Source organism: Zootoca vivipara, chromosome 10 (genome assembly GCF_963506605.1).
Source record: "Zootoca vivipara chromosome 10, rZooViv1.1, whole genome shotgun sequence".
NCBI classification, from domain to species: domain Eukaryota; kingdom Metazoa; phylum Chordata; class Lepidosauria; order Squamata; family Lacertidae; genus Zootoca; species Zootoca vivipara.
In genome coordinates this window covers 30,667,061-30,685,664 of record NC_083285.1, presented here as the reverse complement: position 1 = coordinate 30,685,664, position 18,604 = coordinate 30,667,061, and positions in this window count along the sequence as shown.

Below are 18,604 nucleotides of genomic sequence, written 5' to 3'. Positions count from 1 at the left end.
AACGCTGCTTGCGCCTCTGGTGTCCACCTGAACTTCTGCTTGCCTCTCAGGCAGTCAGTGATGGGAGCCGTAACGCGAGAGAAGTTCTTGATGAACTTCCTGTAGAAGTTGGCGAAGCCTAGTAGGCGTTGGGCATCTTTGCGCGTCCTGGGGCTGTGCCAGTCCAGGATGGCCTGCACCTTGTCCTTGTCCATCGCCAGCCCCTTGTCTGACAGCTTGTAGCCCAGGAAGTCCACCTCCTTGGTGTGAAACTTGCACTTCTCCAGCTTCACATACAGGTGGTTCTCCTTCAGGCGCTGCAACACCTCCCTGACATCTTTCACATGCTGCACTGGGTCATCGGAATAGATAAGGATGTCATCCAGGAAGACCAAGCATTTCCTGAAGAGGAGGGACCCCAGGACGTGGTGCATGAAGGCCTGGAAGCATGCTGAGCCCCCTTGCAACCCGAAGGGCATCACCAGATATTCAAAAGAGCCCAGAGGCGTGAACATCGTGGTTTTCCATTCATCGCCTTCCCGGATCCTGATCAAGTTGTACGCCCCCCTCAGGTCTAGCTTGGTGAAAATCTTGCCCCTGCGTGCCGCTGTCAGGAGATCATCCACTCTGGGCATGGGGAAAGCCACTGGCTCTGTTACTGAATTCAGCCGTCTAAAATCCACCACAAGACGGCGCTGTTGCGTGTCTTTCTTGTCCACCCAGAAGACTGGGCTGCCCCCTGCTGCCTTGCTTTCTCTGATGAACCCCCGCTTGAGGTTCTTGTCGATGAAAGCGCGCAGATCCTCCAGTTCCTGGTCTGACATGGCGTACAGCTTGGCTGGGGGTATAGTTGCCCCTGGCACCAGGTTGATCTGGCAGTCAAAAGGCCTGTGTGGGGGTAGGTGGTCGGACTCCGCTTCGCTGAAGACCTCCTGCAGGTCCCAGTACGGCTTGGGTATCGCCTCACCCCCTTTGATGTGCATGGTGGCCACCGTGGCTATCGGAGGCCCCTCCCCTGGTTGGTGCTGCATGCAATGTTCCAGGCAAAAGTCCGATCCAAAAGTGATGCATCTCTGGTGCCAACTGATGGAGGGGTCGTGGCGCGCCAGCCAGCTCATGCCCAAGACGATGGGGGGGTCTGAGATGGTTGTGACGTTGAATGCCAGTGTCTCTGAGTGCCTTCCCACCGTCATTCTCATGGGGGGGGGTTTGATGAGTGATGGCCCCTCCCAGCAGCTCTCTGCCGTCAATGGTTGCCACGTGCAGGGGAAAATCCAGCTGCAGAAGCTGGATCTGGTGCTCTTCTGCAAAGTTTCTCGAGAAGAAGTTGGCTGAGGCACCACTGTCAATTAGGGCGAGGACCGTCAGGGGATAGCCATTTGGGAGCGTGAGCGTCACTTCTAGAACCACTCCTGCTCTGGGAGGGGTGGGCTGGCTCTGCTCCTCTCTGTGCGGGTGGGTGGGCTGGGGCTGATGTCTGCTGACTGTGCCTGGCTGCTGCCCCTTGTCTCCTGCAGCCAGGCTTTCCCGTTTCCCTGCTGTGGTGCTGCGTCAGTGGGGGAGGGCACAACCGTTCCCGCCTTTCCTTGCCACTCCCTGCGATGTGGGCAGTCTCTGACGAGATGCTGGGGGGAGTTGCAGAGAAAGCAATTCCCACCCCTTCCCTCCTTGCGTCTTGGCGCCGCTGGGGTTTGAAAAGCCCGCGCGCGCGCGCGCTATCAATCTGCATGGGTTCCTGGTCCTGACTGGCCCCAGGCGTGGCTTGAAAGGGTTGTTGGGGGAGTGGCTTCTCCTGCGACCGTGGGAACCAAGCCCGCTTTGCGCGCGTTGCTTGCTTGTCGCTCCACCGGGATTCCTGTCTCACCCCCACCGCCAGAGCCGCTTTGCTCAGCTGATCCATATTACTGGGCTTTGGACCTCTCGAGAGCTCATCCTTCACCTCCTCATGCAACCCCAAGTAGAACGCTGCTTGCATTGGGGGTGACTCTAGTTCCCACCCCAATCTGTGCACCAGCATGGTGAATTTCGCCCAATACGCGCGAACTGTCATATTTCCTTGGCGTAAATTATGAAGTTCCTCCTTAGTCTGGTCCATATGACTATCGGACGAATACATCGTTTTCAAACCTTCTAGAAATAGTTTGACATTCTTCATGCAAGGATTCTTTGTTGCGATTAACGGTCTTAGCCACTCCCTGGCTGCCCCGGTAAGGTGCTCCACAATAAACGCTACCCTGTGCTCATCATCAGGGAACTCAGCGTGGTGCAGCTCAAGAGCATACACAATCTCAGTCTCAAAGCCCTGATATTCCCTCGGGTCTCCATTGAACTTGCTTACTAGCGTCCCGGCTCTCCTTCCTGGCAGCACTTGGACTTGGGGTGCCCCTCCCGCCTTGTTTTTCTCTGCATCCAGCTTGTTTTGGAGGTCTACCGCCACCGCCCTTAATTCCTGCTCTCTTTCCTGTAGCGCTCTCACCTGTTCCGCAAGTTGTAGCCGGTCGTCCTGGACCTTCTTAGTCTCTTCTTTAGCTGCCTTCAATTCCCCCTGCGCCTGCAGCGACAGCTGCTGCAGTTCTTGCTGGGCTTGCTCCGCGATCTGCCGCCATCTCTCCGCCTCTGACACGCTCATCCCGGCAACTCCAAAGTAGCCCAAAAAGGATTAGGAGGTTGCTGTCACAGTGGCCGGAGTGGACTACTTCAGAGTAACGACGCTACGCAGCTCTGCATTTTATTCTTTTATTGGTGCTGCGTATTTACAGTGCTGAAGTCATGCTATTTACACGGAGTGAGGTGATCAGTCGGTTTCAGAACCTCCTAATGGCTTTTGGCGCGTCTTTCTCCAACACAAAAGCTTTGGCAGACCCATCCTCTTTCCCCTCCTCTTTCTGCGTAGTTCTGGCGTTGGGGGGATGGGTCTCCCCCCCTTATTCGCCCCTTCCTGTCCCACCTGGGACCCTGGCTCCTCTACCTTGCCTGAGCCTCGGACACGACTTCCTGCTTCCCCACTGGAATCGGAACTCTCTCTGCTTTCCCCTGTGCTCGGTGATTGGCTTGAACTCAGGAGGGGAGGGACTTCGCGATATCCCCTGTCCCTCACAATACCCTTTCAATATTTCTCAAAGTTACTGTACACATTCAATGCTTTGTGAATTTCCAAAGCACTGCAGATTTTTTCAATCAGGTAAGAAATTCAACCATCTCCTGCCTGCCAGCTTGTTATCCCCTTGTTGATTGCAGCTATCATGGTTAACACTTCAGGCAAGTAAAAGACATTGGAATCATGGAGTCAGAAGATCTGGGCTAATTTTCTGAAAAGAAGTGTTGAGTGGTGGGGGGTTTTAATCACAAATTGGCTGATATCAGTGCAAAACCTGCATCGCAAACATGTACCATAGACACAGAAAGCATGATTTTCTATCCACTATGAGCTGATTGTTGCTTGAGACCAAGAGCTTGTACAAGGGCTGATTTATTTACTTTTTTTTAGCAGCACAGACACCAGCTTCTTGCACTACACTATGCTTGTATTATCCCTGATTCTCCAGGGATACAGCATGAAAACTGTTCAAACATAATGGAGGAGGAGAAGCTTTCTGCAGGGAACCAGCCCTTCAGCCGGAGAAATAAAGCTCTCTCTCCCCTCCCCGCCCCCCCCCCCAAAATAAACAAACAGGCAGTGGGGTTGCTGGCAGGGAAAACACACCTCCTTCAAAGTGGGCTGGGGGCAGGAGTAGAAAAAGTTTTGAATGCTGGGCATTGGTATGAGAAAGGGAATGGCCTTACAATCACCCCTTCCTATTATTGAAAGGACTAAGCTAAGAAGTGTGCAACATGGGAAGTACTAAAATAACTATCAGCGAACACAAAGCTTTAAAATGCTGGTATGCCTGGGCATTAGCAATGATGACATGGGCTATTCTGTCCTACTGGCCTGGACATTGTCACTAGCACTGCTCCTAGATCTCATCTGGGCAGAAGAGTACTTAGCGATGGGGCAGAGAGACAGCCAGGAAACCACCACTGACATTGGCGTGGGAGGAGGGTAACTCCATCAAGACAAGCTCCCTCCTTTCAGGATTCTCGCTGCCATCAAGTCAGCTGTCTGAGGGAAGCACTGTGTGGCAGGAGCTAACCCTGTCTTCCTGGCCTGAAGGTTGCTCTCTTGCCGGATCTGATCTGGGGTGAGGGCAGGGGCTGCAAGACAGCCCAGAAGTGCCACTGAAATCAGCTATAACTTTAAGAACTGTAACTTTAAGAACTTGTACTTGAGCTTGCTTTTATCTCCTCCCTCTCACTTGTTTTTCCTTGTACTGTATGCCATGTATTTTAATGCCCTGAGCCTGAGCTCCATCTTAGAACTGACTTATGTAAGCCATTCCGAGGGCCTCTAATTGGGTAGAAATGCTGTATAAATAAGCAAACAAATATGAACTTATAGTTTAACTTATTATTTAACATGGAGGTTTCTTTGAAACAAAAATAAATAAATAATGGAACAACCCTAATTTCTTAAAACAAAACAAAAGGAGGGGAGGGGGGAAAATAATGTATATATTCATTTCTTAATGAACAAGGCGCTGTTACCAAAATGAAGCTTACCTCTCTTTAAGGCTGTTGAATTCAGACTCTTTTTATGACAGTTGATCTGATAGGTTTGGGGACATAAGCTCTTTGAATTGAGCCTAGAAATTAACAAGTAGACAATGAAAATAAATTAATACTGGAGTCTTTTGCTCTGTCTAATAGTCTCCAGATAAGAGGCAGGTGGCAGCATTTTGGACTCAATGAAAATTTTTACACACTTTTCAAGGACAGCCTCACATAAAGTGTCTTATAAGTGATAGAGTCAGAATGCTGCTAAGACTTGAATTTATCAAGTCTTTCTTCTCTTGCAAGGGGTATAGCTACCATGCCAGCTGCTTAAAAAAAGCATCCCTAGTCAATACTACCATTTCAGTATTCAAAAGCAGCACTGAATCAAGTAGCACTCCCAAGGCGCAAACCTATATCAGTGCGACGCCATCGAAGGCAGGTCATTGTACTCTTGCTGCTGGTTAAACTAAAATACTATGGAAAATACTTCCACCTTATCTGGATGAAGTGTCAGATTGTTCTCCTTCATCCATTTCTTTACTGCCCCAACATTTCAGTTTATGATTTCCACTATCTCCTTAGGATCTGATAAAAGTGAGAGGCAGAGCTGAACAGGGCTTTTTTTCCAGGAGGGACTCGGCTCCATCACCTCTCAGGTAGGTGCCATTGCCGTTCTAAGAAAACCAGGGAGGCATTCATGGTGAGTTCTGGCACCTCTTTTTCTAGAAAAATAGCACTGGAGCTGAGTATCATTAGCATGCTGGTGGTCCCACTCTGGTCCCACTCAGGTCCCACTCAGTAATTCAATGCAGGTGTTAAAAAGCACACGGGGCAAGATGGACTCTTGCAGCACCCCATAGGGCAATGGCTGTGAGGCTGGGCAGCAGTAACCCTTAACCACTTTTTGGCTCCTGGCTCTCAGAATTGACCAATGCTAGTTGTAGTGTTCCCCAACTCCGCTCGTGAGAGATAACCCAATAGATATCATTCATGGTACTGAATGCTACTGAGAATCCAAAGGGATGAACTGCCCCACCAATCTCCCAGTGCAAGTGATCCAGAGTATCCAAGTACATTCTTTCTCACAAAGGATTCTGGGTGTTGTAGTTTACCCCTATCGGAGTTGCAGTTCCCAGCAACCACTAACAAACTACAGTCCCCAGAATTCTTTGAGGGAAAGAATGTGCTTTGAATGTGCTTTAATGGCATAGCATGTGCACAGCTCGAGGCAGTTTCGATATGAAACCAGGCTGGAAGCTAGACTGAAAGGGATCCAAATAATCAGCTTCATCCAGAAAAATAAAATAAACAATGCCCATTATAATGTCTATAAAAGCATGTTTCTATGCTTGGTCAAGATGAAGACCATGAATTACGTGAAACAGTGAAATATACCAGTAATTACCGATACTGGACAGAGGTTGGGGCACACGAACCAGAAATGCTTGCAATAACAAAACTGTAGCTGGAGGAGGGAGGGAACGTGAGCATAATTTGCATAGGTGATCTGTTGGCATGCATACCCTTATACACATGCACTCAATTCACACACACACACACACCCACACACACACACCCATTTGTTCTTTAACCATGCAGAACTGTCACTGCTTTCTTTAAAACCTGGCATAATTTTAAAAAGCAATTTATGGGTTTGACAGGATCGGAGACAAAACAAGCAGAAAACCTCAGTGTTCATGCAGATCTAGGGCATGCGCCCCTGTGGATCACTGATTGTGTGTTTAGGCCTTTGAATTTGCTGCACGAGCCATTCATTCACGGGATGGCTTGAAAAGAGGGGACTGTTCCCTAGCCTGCAGAATTGATTACCTACCCTTTCAAGAAAAGAAAAAGGGGAAGAAGAAGAGGAAAAAACCGGCGCTATCTATTTTAAGCAGCATGTCATTTCAGCAAACTGCAAGCTACGTTAGCGACCTCTGTCAGCCTATATTCTGCGGATTTCACACAATTATAAGAGGTCACAGAGCTTTGATAATTATTTTCACTTTTCACCTGCTTTACCAAAGCAGCTGTAAGAGATTAATTTCAAGCTATGAGTGAATTCCCAGAGGTATGGGGAGCATTGGATTGCACAGGCTGCAGCTCATCCACTCAGGCTACAGACAACATCACTGCAGCATAATTACGCAGTTTATGTCTGCAATGCCAATGGTAGCATTAGCACCCCAGAGGCTAAATCCTAGATCAAGATTCTAGACATGGGCTCTTAATTTTTTGTTTAACCTAACTACAAAAAAAACATATACGACAAAATGACCGTGAGCTACAGAAATGCTTCACAGCTGACCACAAACAGATGTTTCAAGGTTTCATTAAAGACGAACACTCAACAGCCATTTAAAATGGATCTGGCTAGCAGTGCTTATGACAGCTATCACTTTATAATAGGCTTAGATTTGTGTACAGGGTCAATAGTTAAAAAGCTTCCCTTGCCAGAAAACCTATGAAGCACAACATTTAAATCAGGCTGACTAGCAGTCTCTTCTGGTTAATGATGGAGTCTTTGTGCCACTGATATTTGGCTTATAAACAAATAGCCCAAGCTCTTTACAATGAGCAGTCTGTGCTTACGTGGGTTTTTATCCTGCCTTATCCGAAGCTTTGGGGGGTGGGGGTGGATAATAATTAATAAATCAGAGGGAGTGATCCACGTGAAGCTTTTGAATATGGCTAGATTGCATCCATAGGGCTAGATACTAAGACCTAGTACTGGGATTCCCAACAAGGAACATCTAGAAGGCAGCACATTGGTTACTCCTGTCCTGAGGAAAGTGATACCTGAAGTGAATTATTTCATTTATTTATTACATTTGCTACAGATTCCCAGTGTGAATGCCAGTCCTTGCTTTACAACCCTGCTCAGCAACTACTTTTGCTGGTGGATCCACACATATTTCTATACACCGCTTATATAGCACCTTTCAACACAGTTCCCAAGGTGATTTACATCAGGAAAACTTTTTAAACAACAACATTAGAAACAAATAGGAAAAGGCAATTCAATTTCCAAAAGCTTGGCAGAATGGGAGTGTTTTACTTGCTTCTGAAAGAAAACAAGAGAAGGGGATCGATGGACCTATTGAGAGCCTTCTGTAAAGCAGGAGCCACGGCAGATAAGACCCTGCTCCTTTTAGATGACACCCAGAAATCCATAAAGTGTGGCATTTGAAGCAGGGGCTTCTTAGTTCATTCCCAGATCATGTGTGTGGCTGCTCTGCCTGAGGGAGCGACTTCAACACTTTGAAAAGGCAGCTGAGGACAGCTCCACCCTCCAAGTGAAGTTATGTTGCTACAGCCCTCTGCACCCTGCCTTTCACAACTTGTTTGACAACTTTAAATTCACATTTGGCCCAAGGGTGAGGTGAGCCTACTTTACATGTCGTTACCACCAGATGGAGCCTGACAACTGTCTATTTCCGTTTTAGTTAAGGATATCCCCAAGCATGCACTGGTGTTGTTTTAGAATACTGTGTTTTGCTCATTATTAAGTGAAATTTCTCCCAACCTTAATCTGTTGAATGAAATTAAGGGTACCTCACCGGAGAATCTGGGCATATGTCAATAAATTATTTCTAACTGGAAAATTATGGCCACCATATTTCTTAGGAAAGTGTAGAAGAAGAACACAAGTTCTTCAAGAAGAATACGTTATTCAGAGGTTCCTTTCACCTGTATTTGTAGGAGGCTGTATCAAAGATTTAACCCAGTAAATGACAAGTGAATCATGGAGCAAAATCCATTGCAGATATGCCAAGAATACAATTTTGTCTTGAGAACGTACTAGACTCGAGCATGTCCTTCCCATATTCACTTATAGAAACAACACTGTTCAGATCCATTTCTTGTGCTCCAATCCTTAGCATTTACGTTTGTCCAAATCATCTTTCCTGCGTTCTTCCAATTTACCTTTCATCATATTTTTGAATGCTTCAGAAATACACTCTAAAACAGAACTGCACATTTAAACACACAACTGAGTTATGACTTTCTCTGTAAATGAACTCCAGAATTGTTGGTATGGAGAGTGTCAGATGTTGGCTGATCGTACATATTAGCATTCAAGCTAGAGGCATGAATGAGAAAAGAGTTACTAATTTTCAGAAAATGCTCAGGGAAAAGGCACACAGTTTGGAACAGTAGTTACTGCATAAATTTCTGAGCAAATATTCCTTCCCTGCAATTTATTTAAAAGCCGCCATGCCCTACATTCAGTTGGTCCACTGCAGAGATTGGCTATTGGAAGGGATTGATTGGAAGAAAATAAAAAGTTATATTGTGGTATTCATTGGAAGAATGGCTCCCAGGCAAAGGTAATCACAATAAAATAGACAATTTCAATATTTTCACAATATGATCTTTTTACAAAGGCCTTTCCGATATATGGTTAAACCATGTAGATTAAGTGTCACAAATGGCCCTACACCAATTTCATTGCCTCATTGAGAGTGCCGTTCTACTCAGAAGTAAAAAAAGGTAATAATAATAATAATAATAATAATAATAATAATAATAATACTTTTATTTATACCCCACCCTTCCCGGTTCAGAAACCCAGGCTCAGGGTGGCTAACAACAAAATAAAGGTAAAGGACCCCTGGACAGTTAAGTCCAGTCAAAGGCAACTATGGAGTTGTGGCACTCATCTTGCTTTCAGGCCGAGGGAGCTGGCATTTGTCCACAGACAGCTTTCCGGCTCATGTGGCCAGCATGACTAAACTGCTTCTGGGGCAACGGGACACCATGACGGAAACCAGAGCACACGGAAACACCATTTACCTTCCCGCCGCAATGGTACCTATTTATCTACTTGCACTGGCATGCTTTCTAACTGCTAGGTTGGCAGGAGCTGGGACAGAGCAACGGGAGCTCACCCTGTTGCATGGATTTGAACCACCGATCTTCTGACGAGCAAGTGCAAGAGACTCAGTGGTTTAGACGACAGCGCCACCTGCAGCCCTAGTAAACCTAGAAGTAAGCCTCATTGAGTTCAACAGGTAGGTTGGTATAGGATTGCAGTCAATAACATTAATTAGATAAGCTAGACTAGGGTATTTGTGCAGTGCAGATATTAGTCTAACAGCTTTTAAAATATATTATAATTATATTCAGTCAATAAATTTCTTTAATTTACCATGAATCTGTTGATACAGGCAAAATTGTCTACTGTACTCCTATCCAACTTACATTATAAAGTCTTGAGAGAGGATGAAAACATTTCGGCAGCGATCCTGCAAAGGCTAGAGTATCAGCAACTGTGGACTGTATTGCAACTTTTGCCAAGAAGTTAAGCAAAAATTCAGTGTGTGTGCTTAATGGAAGCCTGAGCTCTTGATACAGTGTTCTATGACAAGAAAGTGAGTTTTTATGCGAAGATAGTTGATCTCTACACAAATGTTCACCCTCTCTCTCTCTCTATATATATATATATGTCTCATGGTTAGCTCATGTTTAAACATTAAATACGTAAAAATGCCAAATTTAATTTGAATAAGTACTTCTATAAATATTTTCAGGGAATAAAAAGCCATTTATATTCAGAGGCTTTTTTTAACCAACAGCAAAACCAGCCAATGCACCAGGTTATTCAAAACGGCGTCGAGCTCTTTCCAGCTGTCCAGAGAAGAGATGGAATAGCATTTAAATCAGCAAGATACATCATGTTTATGGTCACTAGTGGATGCTGACAAGTGCTTGGACCTCTGCCTCCCTGTCTTTCTCCAACCCAGAGATTTGCAATTGCAATCAATATATAGTCACACTCTGCTAAGAACACCCACACCCACCCACACCACATCTCATGCAATATTTTACTTTGGCATCGAAATTATGTCAAATCAGTGTCACATTGTGGTTGTTTAATTACAGATCAATTAAATCCATAGTTTAACAGCAATATGTTATTAGCCATGGGGAAAGTTCACAGAGCTAGGGCAAATATCCAATGTATCTATTGTGTCAGTATGGTAGAAAGTGAGTGTTATCATAGGCTAGCGTGAGGTTTCTGTGGGCATTTTGGCACTGGCGATATTGCAGGTTAGTACAGGGTGAGTAATGCAGAAAAAAAGAGCTGGAGGTGATCAGAGCTGCTCTGTTGGCTAGCCTGAAGGCAGCAGGTGTAAATGGTGCTTGGATGACAGAATGCTTCATAATCTGCACCATCATTGGGAATTCAAAGATATACTTCTGCATGGTGAGCTCCCAGAAATGTTGGGGACAGTCCAATCTATTTATAACCAGTCATACATCATTGTTTGTTCAATTGTCAGAGTTCCCCCACCCCCCAAAAAATGTACATGGTGTTATTGTGACTGAAAACATCTGGTATAGATACAGATTTCTAATCAAACAATTTAAAAAGTTTAAATTAAACATTTTATAAATCCATTAAAATAATTTTTAAAACACAAATAATGTTGTTGTTGTTTTTCAAAAAAGAATGACTGTCTTTCTAGCAAGTTACAACATACTGGAAACATTCTTAGTAAGCAACTTTGAAAGGAGAAATGTTTGGCTTTCTTGAAAGGAATGACTACGCTAAACAAAATCTAACCGTTTCCTGTTGTGGTCATTAATTTCCCCATCCCCCAGTGATCAGAGCTGTTCAATTAAGCTAAATTTGAAGTATGTGTTTGATCACTTTGAAACTGAAACTAAAAGAAGAAGAAGAAAGAAATCAATATTTTATCAATTAGTTAAGACTTGTCAGCCTGAAACTGACTTAAGTAAAAGTCACAAGCAACCTGAGAAGGCAACAGAAGTAACCAGCCGAACAAAAAGGGAATGCTGAATCAGCAGACTTTCATTTAGGCAACAGAAAGGAAAACACAGAACACTAATATCCTTAGCAACACAGCTTATATGTTCAGTGTTGCTTGGATGTTTTCCTCCCCCAAAGGGTCTCACATTAGAACTTCTAAGTTCAGCAGTTTGGCTGCACTGGAATTTACTTTTCCGAATAACTTTATGGCATTTTTTAATGTATGTTGTGAAAATAACAGCCAATATTAAGCAATTACATGGAATCATGGGTACTACTTTACTTGTAAATCTCATATCCAATTAAAGGAAATTTAGTCGACCAATCCTGTAAGTCCTAATAGATTAACTGATCAAATCTACATAGGAATATACTAATAACTCTCAAGAAAAGAAAATTGTTTGTTAAAATAATGGGCCTAGCCAAGTCTGTTAGGCACCCACTTATGTGCATAAAGAGTTGGTAAAGTACAGATGTCTTGCCATAGAGACAACTGGCTGGTGATCTCTTACGGGCGGGCTATAAATAATAAGTTGTTGTTGTTGTTGTTGTTGTTGTTGTTGTTGTTGTTGTTGTTATATATAACGGGGGATAGGCATCCCCCACCTCACCTGACTGGAGGCTACATCATCTTGTAGGCAGGAGAACAACAGTCCAAGAGCTATCCTTTGTTTAATCTGGTATGAAGTTGGGAGCTGGAAAGAGACAGAGAGTGAGTTGTTCAGATATCCAATCCATCAATGTAAATGCAGCTGTGGTGCATGGAGAGGGGCTGGTTGATTGTGGCAACAATATACAGGGGGGGGCTATCTCACCCGTGAGGGGATATTGGGATTCTTGAGGCAGGTGGGTTGGTGGCACTGCTGGTACAAACACTTGAATGGGGTAGCTGTGCCCCTGAAGGACCAGGTGCACAGCCTGCTGGGAGTCATTCTGGACTCACAGCTGTCCATGGAGGCGCAGGTCAATTCTGTGTCCAGGGCAGCTGTTTATCAGCTCCATCTGGTATGCAGGCTGAGACCCTACCTGCCTGCAGACTGTCTCGCCAGAGTGGTGCATGCTCTAGTTATCTCCCGCTTGGACTACTGCAATGCGCTCTACGTGGGGCTACCTTTGAAGGTGACCCTGAAACTACAACTAATCCAGAATGCAGCAGCTAGACTGGTGACTGGGAGCGGCCGCCGAGACCACATAACACCGGTCTTGAAAGATCTACATTGGCTCCCAGTACATTTCCAAGCACAGTTTAAAGTGTTGGTGCTGACCTAAATGGCCCCGGTCCAGTATACCTGAAGGAGCTGTTGTGTATTGAGTCAAAGGATTTTATATCTGTATTATTATTGTCTGTATTTGCATTAGGATAAAGTAACTGCCTTTTGGTTCCAGAGGGTACAGCTACTATTGGTTCATTTAAGCTGCTGTATTTGGATCCTCTGTCTTATTGGTTTCCTCCAAAAGGCAGCACTGAAAGAAAATACTGCTGCTATTATGAGGGATTAATACAAAACCACAGCAAATGAATAAGGTGCTTGCTTTTTAACTATTTAAATCTTTAATTTATCCGAGCATGAGCATCTGAACTGGTGTTAATCTTAAATCACCTTTGCTCCCCCTTCCAGGTCTGATCTTGCACTGAACATAGGATTGCTACCCTAAGATCAGTTGACGAAAGATTTACAGTTAACATGATTCACAATTTGCGAAACTTAAGTTCTCCCAAGACTGAGAGTTGGCATTGGAGGAGAGCAGGGATCTCAAGTCTTTAACAGATATGTGGCAGGTAGATGTTAAACAAAGTAAGCCTTTTGTAGTACGGATCTACAATTATTGGGAAAGAACTGCTTGTTTGATAGTCTTTCTGTTGGACATCTTATTACTTGTGCGTGACCTGTTTTATGTTTGGTTGCCTGCAAAAAAGGGTACATATCTTCATGTTACAGCAAGTGTATGAAAATTTTATGAAAATTCGTGTCTGATTTTGTTGTGACGTGGGGTTTGTGATTTCAGCTCTCTTGACAAAACATGCTGGAGACAGTTCTCTAGTAACAGCTCTTTATTAAAGTGAACAAGACTGAAGACTGAGGAGAGGAAAGCTACATTTATAGGGACAGGGGACTAGCTAGGAAGGGATACATTTTGGAGGGAACAATATCAAGCAATCACAGTGCTGCCTTTTGGAGGAAACCAATAAGACAGAGGATCCAAATACAGCAGCTTAAATGAACCAATAGTAGCTGTACCCTCTGGAACCAAAAGGCAGTTACTTTATCCTAATGCAAATACAGACAATAATAATACAGATATAAAATCCTTTGACTCAATACACAACACCCCTCCCCCCCTAGTGAGCACAGCAGACGTAATCCCTCAGGTACTGTGGGGTCCTACAACTTCTACCTGATCTCCTGACAACAGGTGTTGCAGGTTCTGGATTGGGTGTTACCTGTGGTGGAGGGGCTGCTATAGGGGTTTCATCAGGAACAGATGGAGTCCCAGACATCTCAGGGTCCCCGACCTGTACCTCGTCATCATGAGGACTAGCAGACCCTGGTTCATTTGCTGAAGCCCCTGGTGACTGTACCTCTGGACCATTTTCACTCTGGTCTTGCAGCTGTGCGTCATTAGCCAGGGATGAATTATCTGACTCCTCCCTGCTGAGCGCCCGGCGCCTCAGCTGATCTATATGTCTCTTCCAAACTTGCCCATTTTCCAAGGTCACATAATAGGACACAGGTCCACTAGCCCGGGTGATCACACCGGCCACCCACCGCGGACCTCGTGAATAGTTCCTCACCCAGACCAGATCTTCAGGGGCGAGATACCTTGTTGTGTCAGTCTCAGCCTGGGGGGTTGCTCTTGAATTACGGTTTGGCATTTTATCTGGGTGGACATAATCCAGCACCGTTACCAGTCTTCTACCTAAGAGCAGCTCGGCTGGCGACTTGCCCGTCGCAGTACACGGCGTCGCATGCTGCAAAAATAACATTCGCGCAATGCGAGCCGACCAGTTACCCTCCATTAAGCGCGCAATGGATTCTTTGGCTGTTCTTACCATGCGCTCAGCCTGCCCATTGGAGGATGGGTGAAAGGGCGCGGATGTGACCCCTCTTATAAAGTTATCAGCCAAGAATGCCCTGAATTCTTGGGATACAAAAGCTGCCCCATTATCTGATACAATGGTCTCAGGTAACCCGTGGGTAGCAAACAGCTGCCTCAACACCTTGATTACGGCAGCTGATGCCATGCTAGGGACCATCGCCACTTCTAACCATTTGGAATATGCATCAACGATAACCAAAAAGACCTTCCCTTGGAATGGCCCAGCAAAATCTATGTGCAGCCGGCTCCAGGGAGTCCTGGACTGCTCCCACCAGTGGACTGGTGCTCTGGCCACTTCTGGCCGCACCTCTTGGCATGCCTTGCATGTTCGTACCCATTGTTCTATGTTCTGGTCCATTCCAGGCCACCACACATAACATCGGGCTAGCGACTTCATCCTGACCATTCCCGGGTGTCCCATGTGAAGCGTCTCAAGAACCCTGTTTCTCAGTGGTGCTGGGATTATCACCCTATCTCCCCATAGGAGACAACCCTTATGCATGGACAATTCGTGCTGCCTTGTCGCATAAGGCCTGAATTTTTCTTCATGCGGACCACCTGGCCACCCCCTCCCCACCCAAGTGAGCACACGGGAGAGAACAGCATCTTTCCTAGTTTTCTCAGCTATATCCGTAGCTGTTACAGGAGCCCCCGGAAGTGTTTCTAGCATCATAATGTGCTCCGCCGGAGCAGGATCCTCATTGCTCCCGCCAGGAAGGGGCAATCGACTCAGCGCATCAGCATGGCACAACTGTTTCCCCGGCACATGGGTCAAGGTGTACTGGAACCCATTCAGGAATATTGACCAACGCAACATTCTGGGGGAGAGAATTTGTGGCGTTTGCTTGTTTGGGTTGAACAACCCTAACAGTGGTTTGTGGTCCGTTTCAATGGAGAAATGGCGACCGTACAAATAATCATAGAACCTTTTGATTCCGGACACAATAGCCAGCGCCTCTTTATCAATTTGAGCATAGTTGCGCTCTGTGGGCGACAACGTACGGGAATAGAAAGAGATGGGCTTTTCCGACCCATCCGGTTCCCTATGACTCAGCACAGCCCCCAGACCGTATTGAGAGGCATCACATGCCAGGACCAGCGGCTTTGACTCATCATAATGAGCAAGGACGCTCCCGCTACTCAGCATTCCTCGCAAGGAGTCAAAAGCCTTCTGCTGCTCCCGCCCCCATCGCCACACAATCTTTTTCTGCAATAGTCTATGTAATGGTTCAGCTACCGAAGCTTTCTGGGGTAAGAACGAATGATAAAAGTTAATAAGTCCCAGGAATGACTGCAACTCCGTCTTGTTCTGTGGTCGTGGTGCCTCGATGATGGCCTTAATCTTAGCATCTGTGGGGTGGATGCCTGATGCATCAATTTTAAACCCCAAGAAATCCACAGTTGGCACCCCAAAACTGCATTTTTCTTTTTTCAGTTGCAACCCCACCTCCTTGAACTTGAGCAACACTGCACGGACACGCGCAACCAGTTCCTGTGGGTCTTTTCCAGCAATCAAAACATCATCAAAAAATGGCAAGACCCCCGGCAGACCTCTTAACAGGCGTTCCATGAGCCCTTGAAAAATCCCTGGGGCCACACAAACTCCGAACTGTAATCTGTTAACTCTGAACGCCCCTTTATGTGTGACAATAGTCTGTGCTTCCGCTGATTGTGGGGTTACTGGCAGCTGTTGGTAAGCTTGTGCCAGGTCAATTTTGGCGAACACCTTGCCCCCAGCCAGTTTAGCCAACAGATGTGATACGACTGGAATGGGGTATGAGTTTCCCCTGAGTGCCTTATTGATAGTACATTTGTAATCTGCACATATCCTGACTTCCCCATTTGCTTTAAGGGGTGTGACGATTGGAGTCTCCCACTTAGCAGAGTCCACGGGTGAGAGAACTCCCTGCTTGACCAATTTATCCAGCTCTGCCTCGATCTTGGGTTGCAGTGCAAATGGCACTCGCCTTGGTTTGAGTCGGATTGGGGCCACACCGGGGTCCAACTCGAAGTCAACTGGGGGCCCTTTATAACAACCCAGTTTTCCATTAAAGAGACCAGCAAATTCCTTGCATAATGCCTCGCTCATCTCAGGGCAGGTTTGGATTGAATTAAGCCCTGAGATACTCAGTCCCAGGGCGGGGAACCAGTCAGTGCCCAGGAGACTGGGGCGACTGCCCTTCGCAATCACCAGTTTGAGTACAGCCTGTTTGTCCCGGAACTGTACTCTCACGGCACACATTCCCATAACATGGATGTGGCCTGCTGAGTACGACTGCAAGGTTGCCGGGAAGGGCTCCAGAGGGGGCAACTTACCCCTGGGGAAGAATGTCTTCGCGGTCTGGTCCGACACGATGGTGAATGCAGATCCGGAGTCCACCTCCATGTCGCACTGCTGACCCTCAATCTTCACCTTGACGTGTGCCTTGCCTTGCGCTGGAAACTGCACGGCCCTCCCGTTGATCTCCGTTACGTAGTGGCAGTCCTTTAGAAAATGAGTTGCTGTGGGCGGTCTGCGATGCTCCAGTCTAGGTGCTCCTGTTGCTCCCGACGCCGCCGATCTACAGACCCTGGCGATGTGACCCGTCTTTCCGCACGTCCGGCACATAGCATCCCTGAAACGACAACTCTTCCGCTCATGGTTTCCGCCACAACCTGGGCAACTGCCTCGGCGATCTTTGTGCACTGTGCAGGCCTGACGCACCAACTCGACCCCACGGACTGGGCTCTGGCTCGGAGTAGCCTCTAGCTCGTCCATGGCATGCGCAACTTCTATCTGTGGCTTAGTGGCCTTGCGACTGGCATCAAGCTCCTCTCTTTCATAATTCTCCGTGGCGGTGGCCTCTTTCAAGGCTGAAGCAAGGGTAACCTCTTCTTTAGCCACGATGCGTCTTCTGGCTTTCTTGCTGCTCAGACCACCAATAAACCGATCCAGGAGAGTCTCTTCCAGATTTTGGAAGCCGCAGTGCTGAGCGAGCTTCCGGAGTTCAGCCAGAAATGTGGATACAGACTCCCCAGCATGCTGCTGCCTCTTATGGAACTCCATCCGCCGGGCCATCTTGGTCTCAGTAGGCGCCAAGTGGCTTGTTAGGCAGGCAAGAATATCTTTGAGAGATGTCTCACTCAGCTTCGCTGGAGCAAGTAATGCCTTGGCCAGCTTGAAGGTCTCGGGCCCACAGTAGCTCAGGAATGTGGCCCTTCTTTTGCTGGCATCGGTGATCCCTTGAGCCACTGCAAAGAACTCGAAGCGTTCGACGTAGTCTTCCCAGGTGTGGGGCTCTGATGGCTGGAAGGGCTCCAATACCCTTGGACTCTCCATTGTCCTAGCGGGCAGGGTCGTCTTCTCAGCTGGCCAGTGAGTCTTGTTCTCAGCTGCAATCCGGACTCTGAGGCAGGGTTGTGTTTAACCGCTCCTCAGCATTCCGGATCCCATCCTCGTCGCCAGTTGTTGTGACGTGGGGTTTGTGATTTCAGCTCTCTTGACAAAACATGCTGGAGACAGTTCTCTAGTAACAGCTCTTTATTAAAGTGAACAAGACTGAAGACTGAGGAGAGGAAAGCTACATTTATAGGGACAGGGGACTAGCTAGGAAGGGATACATTTTGGAGGGAACAATATCAAGCAATCACAGTGCTGCCTTTTGGAGGAAACCAATAAGACAGAGGATCCAAATACAGCAGCTTAAATGAACCAATAGTAGCTGTACCCTCTGGAACCAAAAGGCAGTTACTTTATCCTAATGCAAATACAGACAATAATAATACAGATATAAAATCCTTTGACTCAATACACAACAGATTTGGTGAGTGCCACAGAGGGCCCTATCTGTGTACAGAATGCTGGGCCCAGAAAAATTGTGTTGGCACCACTTGATGCCAGGAGTCACGAATACGTGGTGAGGCACTGGAAAAGTGTTATGTGCCAGGTGGCCTGCCCTGCACACTCTCTAAGCCAGCCTGGTGTCTTTGGGTGTAGTGGAAGATGATGTCTTGTCTAGGGCTGGGCAATATCAGCTTTCAAGATCACGGTGCATCGCCAGGCAAACATCACAGTTTGGCGATATACCACGATGTTGAAAAAACAAGATGGATTGAGCTCTGCTTGCGAGACACCGGGTGAAACTGCCCCAGCTCTCACCCTTGAAAGTGGAGGCG